Genomic DNA, 25,045 nt, shown 5'->3' with positions numbered 1-25,045 from the left:
ATGCTACTGTCACAGCTTTCCTGCTGACTCTTCTCTCCCCACACTAGTGTCACGGCTCTCCTCGTGCTACTGTCACTGTTCTGCTGCTGACATTTCTATCACTGCTGTCCTGCTGCTGCTGTCACTACTCTGCTCACACTGCTGTCACTGCTCTCCTGCTGATGTCCTCGCAGTGCTGTCACCCCTCTCCTGATGCTGTTACTGCTCTCCTGCTGCTTCTGTCACTGCTCTCCTGCTGTCACTGCTCTGCTACCACTGCTGTCCTCACACTGCTCTCCTGTTGCTGCTATCACTGCCCTCATGCTGCTGCCGACACTGCTCTCCTGCTACTGTCAATACTTTCCTGCTGCTGCTGTCACTGCTCTCCTGGTGATGCCGTCACTGCTCTTCTGGTGATGCCGTCACTGCTCTTCTGGTGACTCTGATACACTGCTCTCCTACTGCTATCACTCCTCTTCTGCTGCCGGTCACTGCTCTCATGCTGCTCTGCTGCTACAGCTCTCCTCCTGCTCTGCTGTCACAGCTCTCCTGCTGCTCTGCTGCCACAGCTCTCCTGCTGTCACTGCTGTCCTCACACTGCTGTCATTGCTATTTTGCTGCTGCTGCCACTGCTCTCCTGCTGCTGCTGTTAATGCTCCCTTGCTGCTGCTGTCAATGCTCACATGTTGACACAGCTGTCACTTCTCTCCTGCTGCTGCTGTCCTCTGTGTCACTACTCTGCTCTGCTGCTACTGCCACTGCTTTGCTCTGCTGCTACTGCCACTGCCACTGCTCTCCTCCTGACTCTGCCGTCACTGCTCTCTTCCTGACTCGGCCATCACTGCTCTCCTCCTGACTCTGCCGTCACTGCTCTCCCCCTGACTCTGCCGTCACTGCTCTCCCCCTGACTCTGCCGTCACTGCTCTCCCCCTGACTCTGCCGTCACTGGTCTTCTCCTGACTCTGCCGTCACTGCTCTCCTCCCGACTGCCGTCACTGCTCTTCATCTGATACTGTCATCGCCCTCCTTCGTATATCATCATCACACTCTCACTGATGTGGTTACCACTGTGCATCTGATGCGGTCACCGTCCTTCTACAGATGCTGTCACTGTTCTCCATCTGATCCGGTCATTGCTCTCATCTGATGTTGTCACCACTGTGCTTCTGATGCTCACACCTCTCTTCTGTTGATGCAGCCATTGCTGATACTGTTGCGGCTTTTCGTCTGATAGTGTCAATATCCTGCTGCTGATACTGTCACTGCTGATACTGTCGCGGCTCTACATCTGATGTTGTTGTGCCTCTCTACCAACTATTGGGCATCTGATAGTGTCAATATCCTGCTGCTGATGCGATCTCTGCTCTTCATCTGATGCAGTCACTGCCCTTCTGCTGATATTGTCATCGCCCTCCCGCTCATGCCGTCACCACTCTCCATTTGATACGGTCATCGCCCTCCCACTGAAGGTGTCACCACTGTGCCTCTGATGCCGTCACCACCCTTCTGTCGATGCTGTCACTGCTCTTTATCTGATAATGGCATTGCTCTCTTTCTAATGCTGTTACCAACCTGTTGCCGGTGCTGTCTCTTCCCGTCTGATGCTGTCACTGCCCTCATGCCGATGCTGTCACCGCCCTTTTGCAGATGTTGTCACTGTTCTCCATCTGGTCCAGTCGTTGCTCTCATCTGATGTTGTCACCACTGTGCTTCTGATGCTCACACCTCTCTTCTGCTGATGCAGTCACTGCTGATACTGTTGTGCCTCTCTACTCACTACTGCTCATCTGATCGTGTCAATATCCTGCTGCTGCTCTTGTAAATGACTATGCCATTTATTTATCCCCTTTAAAAACAACACATAAATAAAAGGCATTGTCATCTATAATGTCAATAGCTCAAACTCTCATAAATGTGCGCACTATTGCATTGCAAATGCTTGTTTTATATTGGAGTTTAAATGCAGTCTGGAATCTAGAATGATACCCAGGAATTTGGAAGAGAACGGGATTTGGAGATACATCACTACATTTAGTTTATAAACTCATTCATTTTGGGAATCCAGGATTGTGTTTTTGTGAGAGGCAGGGAAATTCGGGGTTTTGGGGGTGTTGTTGAGTTTAGGTTACATTTGAGACACCCAGGCTTTTACCGCTGAAAGACAGATGGCTGAGGTGTTAAGACTACTCTTACTAATGATCTCTATGTAAATCTGCATGCTATCAGCATACTGATAGAAGGAAAGTCTAACTTTATGTTGCAGATTGCGGAGTGATTCAACACAAGATGCAGAAAAAAGGGGGCAAAGATGACCCTTGGGGTACCCTGAATGAGACGGGCATGAATTTTGAAAGTGAGACTGCAATTTTAATTCAGTGGGATTTATTCTGAAGGTCTGATAAATGACTTAAGGACAGTACCATCATAACTCATTATTTCTACAGTGTATATGCAGAAACATGTCATGATTTCATGGTGTCAAATGCTGCAGATAGATCAAGTGATATAAGGAGACAGACGTCTCCTTATCAATGATCAGAAACCTATCATACACAATCCTAAGAATAGTAGAATCCATATGATGGCCTAGTCTGAATCCGGACTGAAAGACACAAAGAATGATGAATTGTGGTTGATTTGTAGCTGTCCCTCAAGACATTTCCCTAGTGGCTTGGCTAAGAAGTGGACACTTGTGATCAGTGGGTAACTTTCTTGAACCTCAGGGTCAGCATCAGGGTTTTAAAGGAAGGGATGGCATACATTTTCTTAAAATCCTCAGTTATTGAGTCGAGTAGTAAGGATTTTATAATATGGAGTCAGTAACAGAAAATGGCTTCACAGTGTTCTTGTGCAGATGATGCAGAAAAGAGCTGGATGAAAATGGTGATGGTTTAGTTTCGTTATTGAACCTGCTGAGTCAATGTGAAGTGCTGCTAGAACAAGTTGCAATGAGGATTGGTCTGTCTTTAACCTTTTTTCCACTCAAGGCAACTTACAATGCCTCGAGGCATAGAATCAGTTGTGCATCCTTCCTTTCTCAAGGAAACTTTCTTATGCCCATTCCTCAGTATTCCTGCTTGTGATGCTAGAACACTTCCTAAACATTATTAATCTCAGCTTATTCAACGACTGCACTTTGGTGGCAAACCAAACACAGATGATATCTTGATGTATACAAAGAAAGTTAGATAAAGGGCATTCTGTGAGAAGTTGGCCTGGTATATGCTGTCCACTAGTTATAGTGGGCACCTTGCACCAGTCCAAACAACACTTATTGATGATAAGGTTTAAGACAACCTATATTGAAAGCTATCCTAGTGGTAGCTATGGAGAGCAGCCTTCAGGCTAAGTCTCGAAGGAATGTAAAGCAGCGGCTTACCAGATTATTACCTCTTGAATGACTAAATGAAAGGAGAACCACACAAGTTATATATATAAAATATATGTATTTATTACTAAAAACTCTCTACTAACCTCTTTATGAGATTAGAGAGCAAGGCACACAATAATACAGTTCTAAAACGACAGTAAGTAGCACAATATACAATGGGCCTCAGGGGGAGACCAAACCATATATTAAGAAAGTGGTATAAGAACCACGACTTGACTAGACACAGTGCCTAGAGCACGTAGAATCGCTGGGACCCCAAAGAACCACCCAAGGTAGTGACACATGGGACCCACAGGGAACGCGTGCAGTGTGAGAACACAGCTGCGAGCTCCGTACAATCCTATGGGAAAGACGCTGTTGGAATTTTAGAGTTAAGGACACTTAGGAGAGGACTTGGAGCGAACCCTTTTAGACTTAGAAGGTTCTAAGGTCAGCAACCACGTGAGCACCAGAGTACTCGTGTTACCTAACCCAGGGAAGCCGGGTGCATAGGTGTCAAGTGATGTCAGGAATCTTCGCTGTCTTCATTGGAGAGTTGCTGCAAAGTGCTGCTGCCATGGAAAGGAAAAGTGTCCGGTGTGATCCAAGCCTGGATCGAAGATGTGAAGAACCTGAAAGCAGAGGAGACAGCGTCTGGGTCACTTGCCAGTGACCAGGGGCACGATAGACGAATGCCCACCGATGTCGGGTGTTTCAGGTGCGTTGAGGTGAAGCTTGACTCCACTGCCACAGAGACCAGGAGGTGTCGACGACCACCACAGTCTGCAGGCGAGCTGTCCCACGAAGGATGTCGAGTGCTGGGGGGGGTCGGTGTCCGGATTGGAGACCAACAAGCCTTGGCAACGGCAACCCACGCGGTGAGATAAAACAGCTTCGGTGTGGACCAGCAAGGTCCTGTGGACTCCCCAAGCGATGGAGAGTCAGGGCACGTCTGGAGCAACCAGGAAAGCCCATTGAAATTCAAAGTACCCTTCTCAGGGACCCACAAGTCGACGGACAAGGGATCATGAAGGGACCTCGAGAGTAATCACTAAATACCAGCCCACGGGTCACTCAAGGAGTGTAGGCCAGTAATCTTCGGTGGAATCACTGCTCGGGGTCTGGACTACAAGTAGCCCAAAGCACAGCCTCAGGGATCGCCAAGAAGCATAAGCTACTGCAAATGTGCACGGTGTCCAGGGGTCTCGGGTTGCACGGTCCCCACAAGGGCCTTGGATCTCAGGATTGCTGAGAGCACGGATCGGCCTCGGGGAAGCTTGGAAAACCACCTCCTGTGTTGCAAAGTCTTCGGAGTCCATCAGGAGCTGCGTAGTCTTTGGTGCCTGCCTTGCAGGGGAGTAACTCATTTACTCCAAGGGAGATTCTTCGGTCATCCAATGTCGTGTAGATAGTAGAAGTTCTGGGTTTCTGTAGCAGAGTTTCATCCAGGTAAATCTAAAGTCCTGTAGTCAGTGGTTCCTACTTTATACCCAAGGAAGGGGTGGGACAAACTCTGGGGACCCACCTATTGGAGGGTCAGGACAGAGGGGTGGCTACACCCATATCCTTTGTCCAGTTTCGCGCCAGACCAGGGGCTGGTAGCCCCTGCAACAGGTTTGAGCTGGACTATGCACAGGGACACCAAATGTGCCCCCAGTGCAGACATCAAAGCACTCTTGGAGTGCACCCACCCAGCCCCAATACACTAAAGCCTGTCTGGGAGGTGGTCACACCTCCCTGTGACAGGAAACCTATTGTCCAGGCCTCCCCTGCCAGAGTTTCGTCCAGCAGCAGGAGGGCAGACTCGTGTCTGTGGCTGGAAGCATCCATTTTGTGATGCCAGGGTCTGTGAAGCTGGTACCAGGTGTACCGGTGCTGTCATGTTTCTCCCTCTAGTAGGGTGGAATCATACCTCCCACAGCAGTTACTGGTGTGGAGGTATGATTCCAAGGTGTTTGACACCAAACACGACATATTTCCATGCAGCCATTCCAAAGTTAGCATTTACCGCGAGGTTATAATGCACTTAATCGTATATGGTATGGCTGCATCACACACAATCCCGGAATAAAGGTTCCGAAGGCTGCAGAGGGGCTCTGCTCATGCATGGGCACCCTATCACATAAAACCCAGCATCCTGCCTTCAGGATTGATAAGGCCTGCCATAGGGGTGACTGATATGTTTATATGTGTAGTGATATGGATAGACGTAGGAAACCTATATCTAAGTGAGGGGTGCATACACCACCCTACACAGGCTGCTGTAGAAGACCTGTTGTGTCATTTTAAATGGTCTCCCAGGGGTGGTATAATACATGCTGCAGCCCCTGAGAGGTCTTTGGGGTACCTATGCCCTGGGTATATAGGATACCATATACTAGGGACTTATAAGGGTACCCCAGAATCCAATCCGTGGTGTACCTAGAGAAAGCAGATAGAGTGGGGTCCTGATTAGCAGGATCCCAGTCAAACTAAGTCAAAAACCAGCAAAACACCAGGCAAAAAGTGGGGGTAACTATGCAGTCAGAATCCACCTTCCTACACATTCAAAGTGGTAGAAAAGCTCTATAAAATTACCAATACAGTGCAATGCACTCTCACAGTCATGTCAAGTACGGCACAAAGAAGGTGTACCCAATGTGTCATTGTACCGGTAGGTGCAGGTGGTGAGCACTGACACTAATTAATTGGGGACAGAGGCTCCTTTAAAAAACAAAAAAATAAAACAAATCAGGACTTTGACCAGAGCAAGATAATAAAAAGCAGTAACTTAGAACGACAGAGGAGGGGTAAGAAAGAGAGAAAGTTAAGAAGGAGGGAAGAAAGATAACTGACAGGAATAAGATAAATAAAAGTGTAGATGGTGGAAGAAAGAGGCATGAAATAGAATTAAGACAAGACACCCTTTGTATCTAACAGCACCATGATGAGCTCCTAAGAAAACTTTTGTACACCTCCTTTATTTATCTTTAATCAATAGGTACACCCCTACTCATAATGGTGTGCTAGCAGGTGTAATCACTTTTTGAGGCCAAGCCCCATCAAGAATAATGCATATTGAAGACAGTCTACAGATTGGCAACCAAAATAATCTAGGACTTAGGTAGGTAATAAACAACAAGGTACAGCTCACAAACGTAAACATTTGTGAAGGGGTAGGGTAAAGTACTGCGCAGGAGGCAATCATCTCTCAGCAGAAGAGTGCGTCTAAAACTACTGGAGAAATATGCTACTAGGATGAAGAGTTCCAAACAACGACGAGGAATGTTACTTAATCCTTTGAAACACCTCTTAGGAAAAAATAATTAGTCAAAACGGTGAAATGAGTTAAAAGGCCTTGAAGTTATGATGGCAGTTTTGCTCCATCTGGTAAGCGAAGATACTACTGGGCATCCCAGCTAGCGATTTTAAATGCCTGTGCTTTTTCATCTTAGTAGGAATCTTCTGTACACAGTAACAGACGAGCACTTGGGACTGGAGGTTATCCCAGGAGTATTTATGGAAATAAAGCAACTAACAACATACAAGGGCAATTGGTATGGGAGGTGTTATGAGAATGGAAAACTGTGACAAATAAAGCAGGGTAGGAATGGGTCATCACTATGGGTTAGTGGCATTTTGAGCGACCTGGGTAACCTCACAGGGTTTCGTAAATAACATGATTGGGATATCTAAGACGGGAAATGCTCGAGATTGGTGGACTTGAATTCATTTGAAAGTCTGTGCCAAGAATTTGCTCCTGTTGAATATCAAGTTTTTTGCATATACAACTTTGGCATGTTTTGAGAAATAATGCAAATAAGCTAGAAGATGTCAATGAATGTTTGCCATTAGACCACAGACTGTTCTCAAAGCCTCTGTAAAGGAAGTAGGTGTGCCCAGACCATATGACTATGGTTGGTAAGGTCCCGCTGTAACTTGAAGGAGCACAACGTCAGCCATTGGACAACTCAGATTGGGACAAAGCTCAGGCTTATTCTAAGGAGGTCTCCATCCGACCAGTGATCTCATTGGTTCAATCAAATATATTTTGCTGAATTCACTACACATGTATGGAGCATCAGGAGTGTGGCTGGGTTTATGTTGCAATAACAGTTTCGTTTTTTCTTGTGCACTCAAATTTCACTACTAATCCAAACTTAACTAGGTTCGTTGTGTGCTACTGCATCCGTTACACTGTGTCTAGCAGTGCCAAAATATCATATAAATCTACATGGGTCGGGCAAGCCAGTACCTTGGATGTGCGCACTTTTTCTTGAAACCAAACTTTTCTTAACTCAATTCCATGTGTTTCAAAAATCACACTCCAAAACTTGTTTGATAAATTATTGTTCCATGAATTTATTCATTCATTTTTGTTCAATAAGTATTTAATTCATTCATGATTCCATCTTGATTTCATCAAAACGCAGTGCTTTTTACAAACCCCAATGCATTTCGGGTTGCCTATCGACCCTTCTTCAGGGGTTTTCAAAGCGTCTCTAACAGCATACATCACAAATAGCGCGATGCTGCCACTATCGTAGTTTTGTATGGGTTTATGTTACAACATATCCAAGGGCATATGAAGATTGTGGGCTCATTCTTCCAACTAACATACCTTTGTACCCAGATAGTGGCCTTCTGGGCCATGGTTAAAAACTTTCTTTTTGCCATAGTGGATCAATCCAGAGACCTGTTTATAAAATCATTGTTAGCTGACTTCAGGGCATGAGTCGGGGGTACACGCAGGTGGACGGTGTCCACACACTATTTTTTACAGGGTGGACGCCACCCTGCAAAGAAGTTGGGCCCCACTGAAAAAGTATGCTGAATTCATCCCGGTGTAATTTTCAAACACCGGTACACATTCAGCAGGCCTACACCGCTGTCTGATTTCAATTCGCAACAACGTGCAGGCGGGGAGGGGGCTTTCTTATTTCAGACTCCTGCTGGGCTCATAACAAAGGCCGAATTTGAGGGGTCATCGGGCCTCCTTTTGCTCGAGTCTTTTGGCTGGGAGCATCCAGAAGCTTCACACCTGATGCAAATGAAGCGGAGGGGAGACAAAGGCTCAAACCTTGTTAGCACACATACTTAAGAGAGGCAGCTTTTCACTTTGTTCAGTCACTGTTTACAAGATATGCATTCACTGTAAGAATGTCAGATGTGTTGGTCTTTCCCTGTATTTACACAAAATAAATGTAATTTATATAGTGCTTACTACCCCTGAGGAGGCGTTGAAATAATTTAAGTACCACTATTTTTTCTTTTAAAGCACTATGGATAGAGGAAGTTTACGCAGACAAAAGGCAACATTGTTTTATGTGTAGCTTACAAAAGTGTGAATCTTATGTCCTAAATCAGAAGGGTTTTCCTATATACTCGAAATATGCTCCAATGTACTCATGATAGACATGTTAAACGTATATGTGAGGGCTTAAGATATGATGTCACTTCTTATGATGCCACGTGCTGTGATGTCACGCGCAGTGATGCCACTTACATTCTGATTAACTAGGTTAGTCCCCCCACTTCTTTTTTTAGGACTTGTGCCCTGGTCGACTTATAAGCTGCCAATATATATAGTTACATTTTTATGACGTTGGATTGATGGTGGCTTCATGAGATTTTCCCAGTTTCAGGGGGGGCATGGGTCCATGGTTTATTAATTATGGCAAGGTAATATTGATTAATATGGAGGGTGAAAGGAATTCTAGCTGGTGATGTCCCAGGATATTTACCAAACAGGGACTAATAGAGTGAACTTAAGGAATTTATTGAGTTATCATTAACATGTACTATCAGAACTATTATTCTGAGGGTACTCCAGGCAGGTGTATAGCTTCCAACTACACTTAAATTTATGGTTGCGATGCTGTTAGGTATAATCTTAGAAGTACCACATGTCCAAATGGAATTAAATATGACACGGTTGAGTTAGACGAATACAAACAGAGTATTTGCTATTGTTTATTATGTAGTAATATTTTTATAAAAAATGTTATACAAGCGCCTGGACAAACTTATAAATAAATAAGAAAGGTCTGGGCAGAAACAGTGGTACCACTGTTAAGCTGAAGAGCAAGTGAAGAGTTGGTAAGGCCACTGAGGATGGGTATACTGCATGGGCCTGGTGGTCTCTGCTTTCCATCAAGTTCTAGATATGTTTTACATAATTATTCATTCACCCGAACCACTTCTCTTAAAATGTTTACACAAAAATCCTATTACAGATAGGCTGTCAACCACAAAGTTTAACTTGACTGTCCATACTCTTTCCCAAAGCAAATGGAGCAGTCACCTACAGTGGTGTAATGCAAACAATGCCTCCATTCCCCCCTGCAGAATGTGAGGAGGGTCCCCTGAGTCTCCAAAATCTCACAGATATTCATAGGCTTTGGGCCAAATGGATGTCCTTGAAGGTTTGGGCCTCCCCTGCACCGAAGAGCCTCCTTTAGGCTCCTGTGCAGCCACACTCTGAGTACGGAAAAAAGGGGGGCTCGCAACCACTGCCAGACTATCGCCTTCCATCCGTCAGACGCTGTGCGCCATCCGACGCCACAGTGCTTGTGTGCGGACGGCTCCCGGCCATCCGCACACATGGCACTTGAAATCGCTCTGGTGCGGGCACCAGAGGGATTTCCTTCCCCCGTAAACAGCCCCGGGAGCTGGAGAAGAGCTTTGCCAGTTCCCGAGGCTGCTCATTTTTTCCACTGAAATGACGATCAGCGCACACGTTGCACTGACGTCATTTCAGTGAAACCGAAACAGAAAGGAGCCAATTAGCTTGTTTCAGTTTCGCTGCCTCGGTGCTCAGGGGGCTATGTCAGCCCTCTGAGCACCGAGGCAGATGGGAGAGGTATCATTGGAAAGGGGAGAATCTTCCTTTTAAAACGGTACCCCTCCCCAGTGAATCACTGCTTGAGGATCGCCGCACAAGGGAGATCCCCAAACAGGGATCCACCCACTAGGCAATCTGGAGGGGCGAGCCGCCCCTTGGGCAAGGGTCATTGCTTCCCCCCCCCTGAATTTTTTGGGCCATATTCACTCTTTTTGTATCCCCTAAAAGGGGGGGGGGCAGAAAGCAAACTTTATACCAGGGATTTTTTTTTATATGTAAATGTAGTGGTGGGAGGGTGCCCAAAATGGGCATGTCTATGCCCCCACCCTCCCCAGAGAAACTGGACAGACCTTCTGCCACCCTCGATTTGCCCCCCCCAGGGGGCAGAAGGCCCACAACAAGCCAGTGATTTATTTTTCTTTAATATAAAAGAGGTGTGGGGGCTGCCCCTACCCAAATCTAATTCCACACAGTCTCTCTGCCGCCCTGGAAGGCAGATGGGGGCAATAACCCCTAGGGGACAGAGAGCCCACTAGGCACCAGGGATTATGTGGTTTTTATTTTGTAAGCAGGGGGTGGGGGCTGCCCAGAAGGGGCATGTTACTGCCCCTAACCTTGAAAAAGTCTTTCTGCCCCCCCCCCCGAGGCAGATCGGGGTAATGGCACCTTATATGCCCCCCCCCGGGGGGAGGGGAAGAAAGCCCATTAGGCACCAGGGATATGTTTATGGGCATGTCAGGGAGAAGCCCCATAGGCAAGGGTCGCTCCTCTTTTTTTTAGGCACAGTTTTGGGAAGAAAACCACTAGAAACCAGGGAAAGTTTGCATGTGTGAGTGAACTGGTTTGGCTGGTGGTCCGCGTGCAATGACCTCTGGCTGGCATTTTGCTGGCAGTGTGTGTGGACTTGCGCTTGGCCAATGGTGTGTCTGTAGACTCACGCTTGATATATAATAGAATACAATATTAATACGGTATTCACTTTGAGGAATATGGATGTTGTTTAGTACCCTCTATATTTGTAGCCATGAAAAAGGGATGTGTTGTTTGGAAATGAGTAGATGGACGCAACAGATATGCCTGAGGAAGGAACTAATATGAGATTATGGGTTTTTTTGCAAAACAGGTGGATTTGCGGAGGCCTTTAGAAAGAATATTCTTGATTGAGCATTATTATATTTAAGAAACTCATACCTCCACTCCTGAAATATTTCGATCTATGACCATAGCTCCAGTGGTCAGGACATTTTGGATCAAATATACAGGTACAATATGGTCAATATATATAGATATATACATTTTTTATGATTAAAGTATTGATGCCCATGAGAATTTATGTACAATATCAGATTGAATATTTTTCAATTTTATTCTTAGCTCTAACCTATGAGGCTGTGGTCCCTGGTTAACGCTGCACTTGAATTGGTTTAAGTAGCATACAAAACTACTAAAGGAGTCGCCAAGGTAGAATTTTCAATAAATTCAAATGCATTATCATACAGTTTTTTTAAATTGAGGATACAAACTTTTTAAAAAAATAAGGGATATTAAAGTGAGTCAACTCTGAGACTAATGTAATTTTTAGTTCTTGACTACGACTCTTATTTCCTAGGGAGGATACTTTGTGCCCCCACACTGAACAGCTAAGATTTGGGTTTCACCCTTGAAAGAAACCGTTTTGTGTAAAAGGAGGGATAGATTGTCCTCCATCACTTCGAAAATCGGGTGGGTAATACCCTTGATAACTTTTGAGTGCTGTATGGATGAATGAGGATGTTAGTTAGTCTAAGCAATATGTGGTATATATGAGTATGGACAGTACCATTTGTGAAACCTAGACCGTAATGTAGTAAACATTTATTTTTTTAAATTACCATTTTTAATGTTTTCTCGAAAAGAATCTTGTTTTTTCTGCTAAATATGTAATGAAAGTCATAACGAATATGAATTGAATGTAATGTTTATAAAATAAGGTTTATGTGAAGATATTTACAATATTTTTTTAATGTTATTGTTTTTTAGATATAATGATCTTGGAGATGTGTTAGAATTTATTGGTAGCCTGAAGAAGGTGGTGAACTATTACGATACCACCGAAACGCGTCGCTTTTTTAGGAAATATTCTGATAACACCTGGTCCTAACATAACAGGCCTCATAAACATCGGGTCTGAGGAGAAGACACGGAATGGATTATATATATTAAATTGGTAACAACAATAATATTCAATTCCATGCATTTGGAGTGCTCTCTGATATAGAACAAGCCTTTGTTAGTCTGACCTTTTTGAACATTATAAGGTTCTCCCGCTGTACTATGAATGCAATGTTTTTAATATATGTGTACAATGTATTACATGTTTTTATATATATATTATTACATTTGTTTACTGAATAAAGATATAGAATATATTCTTTTACATTATGCTCTTGGTTTCTATTTGGTGCTGATAAGTGGTTATTGGTTGAATGCAGCTTGTTTGAATTGGTTTGCACCGTATGCTACATAAGGAATACAAAGGGACACTTTTGTTTGACTTATTGATTCACGCTTGATGACAGTGTGCGTGGACTGGCACTTGGCCAGCCGTGCGCCTGGATGGTGCTTGGCCGGCCGTGCGCCTGGATGGTGCTTGGCCGGCCGTGCGCCTGGATGGTGCTTGGCGGGCTGTGCGACGGGATGCCCCATGGCCAGCCGTGCGCCCAGATGGTGCTTGGCCAGCCGTGCACTTGGATGCCGCTTATCCGGCCGTGAACATGGATGCCGCTTATCCGGCCGTGTGCTTGGATGCCGCTTATCCGGCCGTGCGCGTGGATGCCGCTTATCCGGCCGTGCGCGTGGATGCCGCTTATCCGGCCGTGCGCGTGGATGCCGCTTATCCGGCCGTGCGCGTGGATGCCGCTTGTCTGGCGGTGTGCGTAGATGGTGGTGTGAGTGGACGTATAAACAAATCGCCCTTTTGCAGCTGCTTTGGGCCCCCCTCAATCACTACACGTTATTGGCCATTCCACGTCACAGGCACTTGGCCCATCCACACAAGTAAGGTATCATTTTTAATCAAGAAACTGAGGGGGAACGCTGAGTGGTACGAAATGTGTGCCATGCTGTGATCCTACAACTTTTCCACACAGATATTAGAGGAAATGTGACTTTTTCACTGAATTTGATATTTGCTGCGGATTCTGTGAAGAAAAATGTTGGGGGGGGGGGGGAAATCAACGTAAGCCACACCTCCCTGGACTCCCACAGGTGTCTAGTTTTCAGAAATGTCTGGATTTTTTAGGTTCCCAGAGGATGTCTGCAAGCCTGGGACAAAAAACGTTTTTCATATTTTCCTACCCAGAATCCCCTGCAAATCTCAAATTTAGCTAGAAAAAGAAATAAATCACATTTTCCTCACTTTTCTGTGTGGGGAAGTTATGGGATCACTGGGTCGTTACAAGTTTCCTACCACCCAGGTTTCCCCCAGGTCGCCTGATAAAAATGGTACCTCACTTGTGTTGGTGGCCCAAGTACCCACTGCATGGTAGGGCCCAAAATGTATTGCGGGGACATCAAAATTATCTATCACAAAACTACCTGGTTTTGCATGGGGGCACTTGCGTTTTTGGTCCTGGGCTCGGCGGCCATCTAGGGAAACCTACCAAACCCACACATTTCTGAAAATGAGACACCCGGGGAGTCTAGGGATGTGTGGCTTGCATGGATCCCTCAACGTTTTCCTACTAGAATCCACTGCAAACCTCAAATTTTGCTGGCAAAAACAAAAATCACATTTTCCTCAAATTTCTGTGTGAGATCACTGCGCTGGCACAAATGTCCTCCTTCATAGCATTCCCCTTGGTATCCCGATAAAAACGATACCTCACTTGTGTGGGTGTCCAATGCAGAATCGCCTAAAACAAAATATAAAGGGGGAATGATGTATGGGTGGAAGTTTGTGGCTCCCCACAAATTCCAGAACTTTCCATCACAGAAATGGGAGGAAAATGTGCTTTTTTTAAAGTTTGAGGTTTGCAAGGGATTCTGGGTAACAGAACCTGATGAAAGCCACACAAGTCACAGCATCCTGGATTCCCCTGGATGTCTAGTTTTCAAACCTGTACATGTTTGCTAAGTTTCCCTAGGTGCCGGATGAGCTAGTGTCCAAAATACACAGCTAGACACATTGCGAAAAAAAAGGGCCCATTTTCAATGGAAAATTGTGGTGTGCCCACGTTGTGTTTTGGGCCGTTTCCGGTCACGGGCACTAGGCCTACCCACATAAGTGAAGTACCATTTTTATCGGGAGACTCTGGGGAATACGGTATGTGTGGAATTTGTGGATCCCCGCAGATTCCAGAACTTTCCATCACAGAAATGTGAGGAAAAGATTTTATTTTACAAAGCTTGAGGTTTGCAAGGGATTTTGGGTAACAGAACCTGGTGAGAGCCACACTAGCCACTCCATCCTGCATTTCCCTGGGTGTCTAGTTTTCAAAACTGTGAGGTTTACTACGATTCCCTGGGTGCTGGCTGAGATAGGGTCCAAAATCCACACCTAGACACATTGCGAAAAAAGGGTCCTTTTTCACTGGAAAAATGTGATGTGCGTTTTGGCCTGTTTCCTGTTGCGGGACTAGGCCTTTCCACACAAGGAGGTACCATTTTTATCGTGAGACTTTGAGGAATGCTGGAAGTTTGTGGCTCCTTGCAGATTTGAGAACTTTCCATCACAGAAATGAAAGAAAAACTTTTTGGGGGGACAAAGTTTGAGGTTTGCAAGGGATTCTGGGAAACAGAACCTGATGAAAGTCACCCAATCCTGGTTTCCCTCGGATGTCTAGTTTTCATCAATGTACAGGTTTGCTAGTGTTCCCCATGTGCCGCCTGAGCTAGGGTCCAAACTCCACAGCTAGGCACATTGCGAAAAAAAGGTTTAATTTTCACTAGAAAAATATGATATGTCCATGTTCCTTTTAGGGCCGTTTCCTGTCGGAGGCACTAAGCCTACCCACAAAAGTGAGGTACCATTTTTATCTGGAGACTTATATGAAAACACAATCATAGAACAAGTGTTATTTCCTATTGACTTTCTATGCATTTCTGCCTTCCACATGTAAGACAATGTGTAAAAAATAAGTCACTTTAAAAAATGTCCTCTAATTCCTATTCTAGTATGAGTACCCACAATTTCAGAGATGTGCAATTAACTACTGCTTCTAAAGTCTATATTTTGTTCCCATTTCGGAACAACATAGGTGTCCTTGATACCTATTTTTCACTCTTTATATTTTGCTAAATTAATTGCTATATACCCAGTATTGAATGAAAACCCATTGCAAAGTGCCGCTCAGTTATTGGCTCTGGGTACTTCGTGGTCTTGGTGAAAGTACAAGTCCTATATATCACCATAAGGGTCCAGCGGACGTAACAATATATTGCGTTTAAAAATCTGCCATTTTTAGAAGAAGTTACAGGTGAAAACACCGTTTTTTTCAACTCAATTTCAATATTTTTTTTATTTCAACTGTTAGTTTCTATAGGAAAACCTTGAAGGATCTACACAAATGACCCCTTGCAGAATTTGGTCTACTTTTCTGAAATGTATATCTTTCCAGGATCCATTATTGCCTTCACATCCATTTCTACCACTAACTGGAAAGAGGTTGAAAGCACAAAAAAAATCTACAAATAGGCTATGTTCCAGTAAAATGAAAAAACTGTGCAGAAAAAGTTGGTTTTCTGACAAAAGTCTGCCTGTCCCTGAAAGCTGAGAAGATGGTGATTTCAGCATTACAAACCCCTGGCTGATACCATTTGAACGAGAAAAAAAAGCGGACGCCTTCTTCTGCAGCACTTCCCCCCACCCCCAAAAGACAATTTGCTGTATTTTGGCCAATTTCTGGGTCCCCTCCAGGGGAACCTCAGAATGTTCAAAGAAAAGGACGCAAATTTGGCATGATTACCTTAGGAGGACAAAAAGTTATGGGGCCTAAGCCGAACTACCCCAAATAGCCAAAAGAGGCTTAGCACAGGGGGAGGGGAAAAAAGCCTAGCGGCGTAGGGGCTATAGTCACCTGCAGACAGGCCTGCTTCTTGACCAGAAATGAAAAGCAGGTATATTAGGACAATGCAAAGCTTCAAGAGAAACATATATGGACTCTAAATTTCTTGCTTAAAACCTCGCATAAGTACTTAAGTTCGCTGGGGACATGGTTGTTCTAAGAGCGGGGTGTTCCCTATAGTAAAGGAGGAGTTTATAATGGGGTGATGTCCCAGAAGTTATAAAACTCATAATGAGTTTCTATTTGCAATACGGAGGATATTATACAATGGGGTGTCCCATACTTACAGGCTTGCAATGGGGGTGCATAGCTGCTACGTGACACCAACGCCTATTAACATTAGGTTTTTTTTATATATCCTGATTTTTTAAGAAACGCTTCTATATGTGCTGGGAATTTTGATGCCATGCTTAGAATGTAAAATGCGTAAATCTAAGTCTCAAACGTGACGTGTTGTTGGCTGAAAAGCCAGATCAGATCGAAAATATCATACAATATGTTGTAGAATTACATTCCTGCTATTTCACAATGTTGTGGTGCGAGTCGCGTGCTTTCTCATCAATGCCTTATTTAGCATTCTAGAGCGCTGCCTTCCAGTTGTGAAGATTCTTGAGCAACGCCACTCTGGACGTTGGCTTCTTCACGACTGGATGGCTCCGGTTGTGGGTGCTTTGTTGTTATTACAATAAACCTCGACTTCTGCTCCAATCAAGCTTGTCCTGTACTCAATAACTTGGCGACGAGCGGGAACTCCTTCCGCACCCACCGCCAAGAGTCATCCTCTCCACATCAAGGAAACTTGCCGGAAAGCCCCCACCGTCACAAGGATCGTCCACAAGCAATCCTCGTCTCAGACGCTACCGCCTGCTTCCTTCAAGACTTCACATAAGGTCATATTTATTTTGCTGTATGCGACCCGTGTGGCAGTTGGATCTCGGTCGGCTCCTCGCACCATGCTGTGTCACAGTGCCACCTCAGCTCCGTGAGACAAGGCCACTCGCCAACAAAACATACGCTTAACCGTTTCCATGGTTAGAGCGTCTGACGGCCATCTGGCAGCCATCTTTGATTGCAATTCCCCACATTACAGCAGTGGCATTTAAATACAGCACGTCCAACTCTTCAGCGACGTGCACGCTATATTATTTATCACGGCGATTCCCTGAGCTTACAGTTTACAGCTGCAGCATATAATTTCAGCGCGTCATTCTTGCCAGTGCAACACTTAGCAGCGTCAAGCAAGAATTATTTAAATCTAAACTCTGCATTTTCACCACAGCAATAGGAACGCTTTATCATAGACTTGCCTATTGCATTTCAGCATTTTTATCACAGCGATAGGCACGCTTTCACAACTGTTTCTACAGCGATAGGCACGCTTCGTTATAAACTTGCCTATCGCATATCAGCATTTTCATTACAGCAATAGGCACGCTTTCACAACCGCTTGACATCCGCCCTCAGTGCGATCATCTTCATATTTTCAAGCGTCAATTTACAAGTAGAAAACTTGTCCTTGTTCATTTTTTTTCTTCATTCTTCATTTGCAACAGCGTTAGGCACGCTTTCACCATTTTGCCAATATTGAATAAGTACGTTTTCATTGTTTCACAAGTTCATACTTATCGTCATGGCTTCTTCACAACTATTTCAGACACCAGCTCCATTTTTACAAACACCTGGTAAACCTCCTCTCAAATGGCGTAACTGGTTAAGAGGTTTTGAGAACTATTTAGTTGCAATTGATGCTACCAAATACCCTCCGGCTCGCAAGGTCGCTATCCTGTATGGCTGTCTGGGTATTGCAGCTCAACAAGTTTTTGAGAATCTTCCAGTATTTCCTTCTCCTTCTCTTCCAGATTCAGGTGATAATTGGGACACTTACCAAGAAGCTCTTGCACGCCTCAATAAGCAATATGACGATGAACCTAGCATCGTTTTAGAACGTCACCATTTTTTCAAACGCAAGCAAAATGTAGATGAAAGCGTGGAAGACTACATTGCCCAACTCAGAATCGTAGCCTCTACTTGTGCATTTGGTCTAAATACAAATACTTCTATTAGAGATCAATTCATCTTTGCCTGTTTTTCAAAGAAAATCCAAGAACGATTGCCAAGTTGTAAAAATCCCACCTTAGCAGAAACAGTGGATATTGCTAAAGGCATTGAACGAGCAACAATATCCTCAAAATCTTTACAAGAAAGCCTCTCTCAACCTAGTGTTCACACAATTGGCCAATGTTCTCATTCCACTTCTGCAACCTGCTCTGTGGACCTTGTTAATAATTCTTTCAGACAATCAGTCAGGAAACCTACCATTTGCTATAGGTGTGGCTCAAGAAGTCATCTTGGCAATTCCCCTAATTGTCCTGCATCTGGTAATAAATGTTCCTCGTGTAGGAAAATTGGTCACTTTCCATCTGTTTGCAGAGGTCGCAAAAGATTTACCAGAATTAATAACATTGAATTTAACGAGAATCTAGAGTCTTGTTCAACCAGACTGAACGATGTATTATAGTCAATTGAATGTGTTTCTGTTGAGTTGTCCAAAGTCAAGGGTCCTTGGTGTGAGTTAATTGTTGGTACCATTTCTCTTCAAGTCAAAGCTGACTCAGGTTCACTGATCACTATTTTGTCAGATCTTACGTTCTATGCAAATTGGGGTAGTAGTGTTACCCTTTGCAAATCTGATGTCAATCCCAAAGCGTTTGGCGAAAAAGATATAGATATGTTAGGCTACTTTCATTCCAATATTGCATGTCTCGGCAGATACAACTTTACAAAAGTCTACGTTGCTCTTAAAGGCAGAAATATTTTAGGTTGGTTGGATCAAGCCAAGATGGGTTTAATTCTCAAACCTGGTTCAGACCAACCCATTGCTTTAGGAGATATTCCACATGATTATTACACTAGTCACGAACATGGAAACTTTAAAATGTTGCTGATTTGTCATTACCTAATCATAAAGTTGATAACCTACTCAATCTATTTCCCAATGTTTTCCAGAACAAAGTGAGCACAGTTTTGGGTTTCAAGCATGAAATTCACCTTAAGCCCAACGCACAACCTGTCATCCACAAATTTCGGCCCCTTCGAGTGCAAGGGACGAATTAAAGAAAGTTTTGAAAAACTTGTGTGATGAGGGGATTATTACACCCTGTGATTCATCTGAATGGGTTTCTCCCATAGTTTTGGTACGCAAAAAATCAGGCGAGGTTAGATTATGTGCCGACTTACGCTCCCTGAACAATAATATCATCGTAGATTGTCATCCATTACACAAAATTCATGATCTACTAGCTAATTTGGGTGGAGCCAAGTATTTCTCCATTTTGGACCTTAAGTCCGCGTATCATCAGATCCCTTTGTCTCTTAAGTCTCAAGAATTAACAACTTTTGTTACGCCATTTGGAGCTTACAAGTACTTGAGACTTCCATTTGGTTTAGCTTCAGCAGCTAGAATATTTCAAAAATTAATGGATAATTTACTGCAAAACATTCCTGGGGTACAAGCCTACCAGGACGATATTTTAATTTTTGCCAACGACATTTCTGAACATGATCAGATCCTTGTTAAAGTGTTGGGAGGTTTGGAGAATACCGGAATAACTGTCAGGCACGACAAATGCAAATTTGCTGTCCAAGAATTGGACTATTTGGGTCATTCACTTTCACCCAACGGCATCAAACCTAAGTTTTCATTAATAAAAGCCATTAGAGATGCCACGTCTCCCAAAGATAGGGATTCCCTTCGCTCGTTTCTCGGTCTATCAGAGTACTATGCCAGATTTGTTCATGGCTATGCCCAAATTGTCGAACCTTTGAGGGCGCTCGAGAAAAGGAGTAAAGTTTTCCTGGTCAGACGACTTACAAAAAGTTTTTGAGCATGTAAAGAAACTCATTGAAGACTCACCAGCTCTACATCCTTTTTCGGATGGTTCGAAGTGTTTTATCACCGTTGACGCCAGCCTTACTGGTTTAGGAGCTGTCTTAGGAAATTGGGTGGAAGGCAAAGAAAATACTGTTGCTTTCGCATCCAGAACACTTCTACCAGCCGAAACTAGGTACAGTACAATCGAAAGAGAGGCCCTAGCTTGTGTTTGGGCCATACAGAAATTCAAATCATATATTTGGGGTCGTGAGTTTGAAATTTATACGGACCACAAACCACTCATGCACATGCTTTCTGACAGCACTTCTAACAGGGCTTCTGCAAGACTTGTTCGACTGCTGTCAAAACTTCACGAATTCCACTTTATCATCAAACATATTCCTGGGGGCAAATATTTCAGGGCAGATTGTCTTTCAAGAATGTCTTTAAATGATAATTCTGTTGTTGTTGATGATGACATTGAATGTGTTGTTGCCACAATTGATGCCATTGCGGAATGTCCACCCATTTCTGAAACTGAATGGAATTCTGCGTACGATAATGATGTCACACTTTCCAAGGTTAAAGATTTTATTGTTAACAAATGGCCTGAGCATAGAACCCTTTCTCCAGACTTAAAAGCCTTTTCAAACTTATCGGAAGAACTTTCTTTAGTCAACAACATGGTTATGTGCAACGATTTATTTGTTCCACCTGAATCCTTACGAAATCTGATCATACGCTCAGCTCATCAAGGACACCTGAGGGTTATCAAAACATGTCAACGCATCAAACAATTCTACTGGTGGCCCTCCATGGATGCACATGTCAGGAGAATGATTGATAATTGCACACAATGTCTTCTCTCCGACAAACATTGGAAAACTCTTTCCACTCCATTGTGTCCTGTACCATTTCCTGCAGGTCCATGGGACAAAGTAGGTTTGGACTTTTCTGGTCCTTATGATATTTTACCAACTGAGAACAAATATCTGATTGTTTTGGTTGACTACCATACTAAGTGGTTGTACTACTCTTTCTGTAATGCAGCGTCAACTGATAATGCCATCAAATTTTTACAAACCGTGTTTGATGTTGAAGGTTTTCCCAAAACCATTGTTACTGATAACGGGACACACTTTGTTTCACAAAAGATGTGTTCTTTTCTTAAAATACATGACATTTCTCACTTTAAGGTTGCATTGTACTCTCCCTCATCCAACGGATTGGTTGAGAGGAGTAATCGAATCATCAAGGAGGGCATACAGACTGCAATCTCTGCTAGGTTAGACCCTCTGTCCTTTGTACATGACAAAGTTTGGGCATATAACACCACCCCACACGCCCCCACTGATATTGCACCATTTACTTTGCTTAGAAAAAGAAAAGGGCATACACATCTTAATCCCAGTTGGTTACATGAAAATGGTCATTTTCCTTTTAATTCTCACTCTATCCAAGAACATGTTAAAGCTAAACAACCTGCCATGAAATCACGCTTTGACGCAGGTAAACACTCCTTAGACCAGCCCTTACAAAAAGGGGATTGGGTACTCATGAAAAATCCGAAAAAAGTCCCGAAAGGACAATTGCAGTTCTCTTCTCCAACTTTAGTTACACATGTCAGTAAAGGTTCCGCCCTTCTTGATAACAAAGGGTGGTGGAACAAGAGGACTCTTGTTAAGATTTCTCCCCTTCAGCCCAACGTCATTAGAAAACATTCCTCTTCAGAGTCAGAACATTATGACTGGTTTGATTTTACTCATGAGCAACCTTCTTACAGTTGCGTTTTGGAAACATCTGAAGGTCAACTCACTCAATCTGTTGCCTCTGACCATTTACCATTACCTTTGGATACAGACTATGGTGAATCTTCGGAGGCAACAGCAAAAAGAGCATCACGTCTAAAACAGATTTCCTGCAGTTTAAGAGACTTTGTTTTAGAATAAGTAATATGCTTTTCTTTATCCTGCCTTGCATGGTTTTCCTTTTTGTCTCAACCTTTGTACTTACTTGATTATTTTGTTGCCTTTCAAAGAGGGGAAGATGTTGTAGAATTACATTCCTGCTATTTCACAATGTTGTGTTGCGAGTCGCGTGCTTTCACGCGACTCGTTCTTTTCTCATAAATGCCTTATTTAGCATTCTAGAGCGCTGCCTTCCAGTCGTGAAAATTCTTTGGCAACGCCACTCTGGACGTTGGCTTCTTCACGACTGGACGGCTCCGGTTGTGGGTGCTTTGTTGTTATTACAATAAACCTCGACTTCTGCTACAATCAAGCTTGTCCTGTACTCCATACAATATCATACAATGACCTGGGGTCATTTGACAAAGGTGGGTGTTCCCTCCTGTGCAATACAATCATTAAAATCATTACAATCATATGAAAGGGTGTTCTCAAGAGCACGAGGACCACTTAGAGTGGCGTGCTCTTGCAAGTTGACGGGCATGTGAAACACTCTCCAATGAAAACTTAGAATGGGGCAGCACGTGGCTATAGTGACGAGTTGTTGTGCACCTTCTCCAGTGCGGGCGACGAGCCCCTTCCCACCGTAAGACAGCCCTTATCTTTTACAGTAGGAGGGGACTAGATACTTCATGCGCCAACTTATAGCGGCTGCCACCTTAAGGATAATGGCTGGCTTCCTAAAGCAAAATGAACAGCTCTACCCATGGCATGGAAGCAGACGTTCGTTCACTACCAATGTGAAGAGACAAGCACACGTTTATGCAGGGGGCACTGAGGAGCATGAAGACAATGCAGGAGAGTTTTTCAGTTCAGATATATGAATTGTAACCTACAATATAACAGGTAGTTTTAGGGTACTCACGTGGTGTCCACAGTCCCGGCGGCGGTTGCTTATCCTGTGACGTGCAGCTCGCGCTTCCCGAGTATTATTAGGACAGGTGCAGCTTCCCTTCATCCACGCGCCTCTAGTCCCGCCGTCTCCCACAAGCATACACAGTTGCTGCGCGTTACCATAGCAGCAGAACGCCCGCATCCAAACAAGGAACACGCTGATTGGCTGGTCTGTGTCCGGTCAACCCCATGGCAACAGAGGGCGTGGTTGGGCGAGGAGGTGTACAAAGTTTGTGTTTCTATGTATCATCTGCCCTCTACGCTTTTTAAAAAAAATTAAAAGACAACGCTGTTATTGAACAGACGGTACATTATCCGTTTACGGTGCGTAGAACCTGCATATGGCCAAATAAATTGAAAATGGGAAAAAAATATATCACAAGGCCGACTGTTGTATAGTTCTGCATTGCATGTGCATCTCGTGCTTCGTCTCTAGATGAACAGCGGTTGTTTTAAGAATGATTGTATTGCTATGTTGGCTGACATTCTGAGTTCTTGCTTGTTGTAGTTGCGATCAGAATCCTTATTGCAGCTGCTCTGGGTATGCAAGGACTCATTGAGCCGTGGGCTTCGTTGTATCTTGAGACATATAGGAACCACAGAAGCAGGAATAGGTTCAGCTAATGCTTTAATGTAGGAGAACAGGCAGGTACAACATTAGGCCAGCTCCAATCTCTGTAACTGACACAAAGCCCCAACATTCTGGAACCAGTGGCATTCAGTCACCTAGGAACAGGTGACTAGGAGACCACACCTTCTCTCTATAACAGAATATAATACAACATACAACAACATTATTAAGCATTAACACAAGTTGACATGAGAAGATCCCAATCCAAGAAACAAGGACAAATATAACGTATTGAGAAAGAAATATAAGCAAAGTGAAGAACTTCAATAATAAGCAATTATTACTGCAATAATAAGAAAGTATCTTCTAATAATCAATTTCAAGTGTCACTGATGGAGCGGGTAATGCAAAATGTTGTATACCCACCCATTTTACATGTTGTTTTACTAATTAGATTATTTAATTAATTATAATCAAACTAATGGTTTGGAGTGATGTGGAAAATACTTACCAACCTTACTAATATATGAATTACACATGGGATTTGCACTTGCATGGCCAAATTAATACATTAACTAAATTCTGTACGCATATTAATGATAGACAATTAGAATATTGCATGATATATGTCGCTTTTGTGATGTAATTGTGATTTGAGCTTTATTTAGTAAGTATAAACCGCACTGAGTGTTGCTTTTGCTAGATAAATACACACACATATGGGTTTTAGCTAGGGAATAACATTTAATTAGACTTTTCTATGTATTAATTACGTTTTTGTGTTTCTTTGCTTAAGTTGACCATTTCGAGTGGCCACAAAATGGCTGACTTCTGTATCCGATGAAACCGGCTCCATTGCACAAGTTTCTGGGTGAAGTGCGCATGCGTCACCGCTAGCAACTGTGGCCTAGACCTGACCCCAGATGAACATGTACCCTCCAAGGACAGCCTGGGACAACTGCCAAATATTTTTAACAAAGACTGTTGTGTGAACCGGAACTGACAAGGGTCATAACCCAAAAGACACTTTCGTGAGAAACCGAAAGGATGATCCCTGATTGTCCAATCAGCGAACTCGGATGCCCAAACTTTGATACCTTTAACATTGATTTTACTATAAATGATGGTAGAATAGAGAGGTAAAAAGGTCGTTTTCCAATTTCCTGATGTTATGCTGACGGAGAGGACGGTGACACTGCAAGACAGCTGTTTCCCTGAATCTTTGACAGACTGATCGAATGCCCAATTTCCTGATGAACTGAACTTTCAAATTTGACGGGCATAGATTGACGAGACTACTGGATTTGACTTAGAAGACAATATTTAGCCAGAATAGGTAAATATGATGGTCAGCTGCTTGAACAACTAATTAATTTATTTGCATTAATTAGATAAAGAATTTATTTGATTCATTACAGAAATGAGTTGGTTTGTTTATTTATGAAAATTTATTAATGCGAAGGGAAAAGAGAATTAGATAATCATTTAAACAGCAACTAGCAGATCTACCGCCAAAATTATGAGAG

The 25,045-nt window shown here is 43.6% G+C and overlaps 1 protein-coding gene across 1 annotated transcript in view; it reads right to left on the bottom strand.

The window, feature by feature from the left end:
• HYDIN (HYDIN axonemal central pair apparatus protein) overlaps positions 1–23,056 on the bottom strand; it is a 2,467,744-nt gene extending 2,444,688 nt beyond the window's left edge. The window contains exon 1 of the mRNA XM_085640020.1: positions 22,920–23,056. The gene's annotated coding sequence lies outside the window, so the exon portion shown is untranslated. The remainder of the gene's footprint in view (positions 1–22,919) is intronic.
• Between the last annotated feature and the right edge of the window lie 1,989 nt (positions 23,057–25,045).

Source organism: Triturus cristatus, chromosome 12 (genome assembly GCF_964204655.1).
Source record: "Triturus cristatus chromosome 12, aTriCri1.1, whole genome shotgun sequence".
Taxonomy (NCBI): domain Eukaryota; kingdom Metazoa; phylum Chordata; class Amphibia; order Caudata; family Salamandridae; genus Triturus; species Triturus cristatus.
Note: the sequence above shows the minus strand (reverse complement) of the source record. Positions and strands in the feature narration are given on the sequence as shown.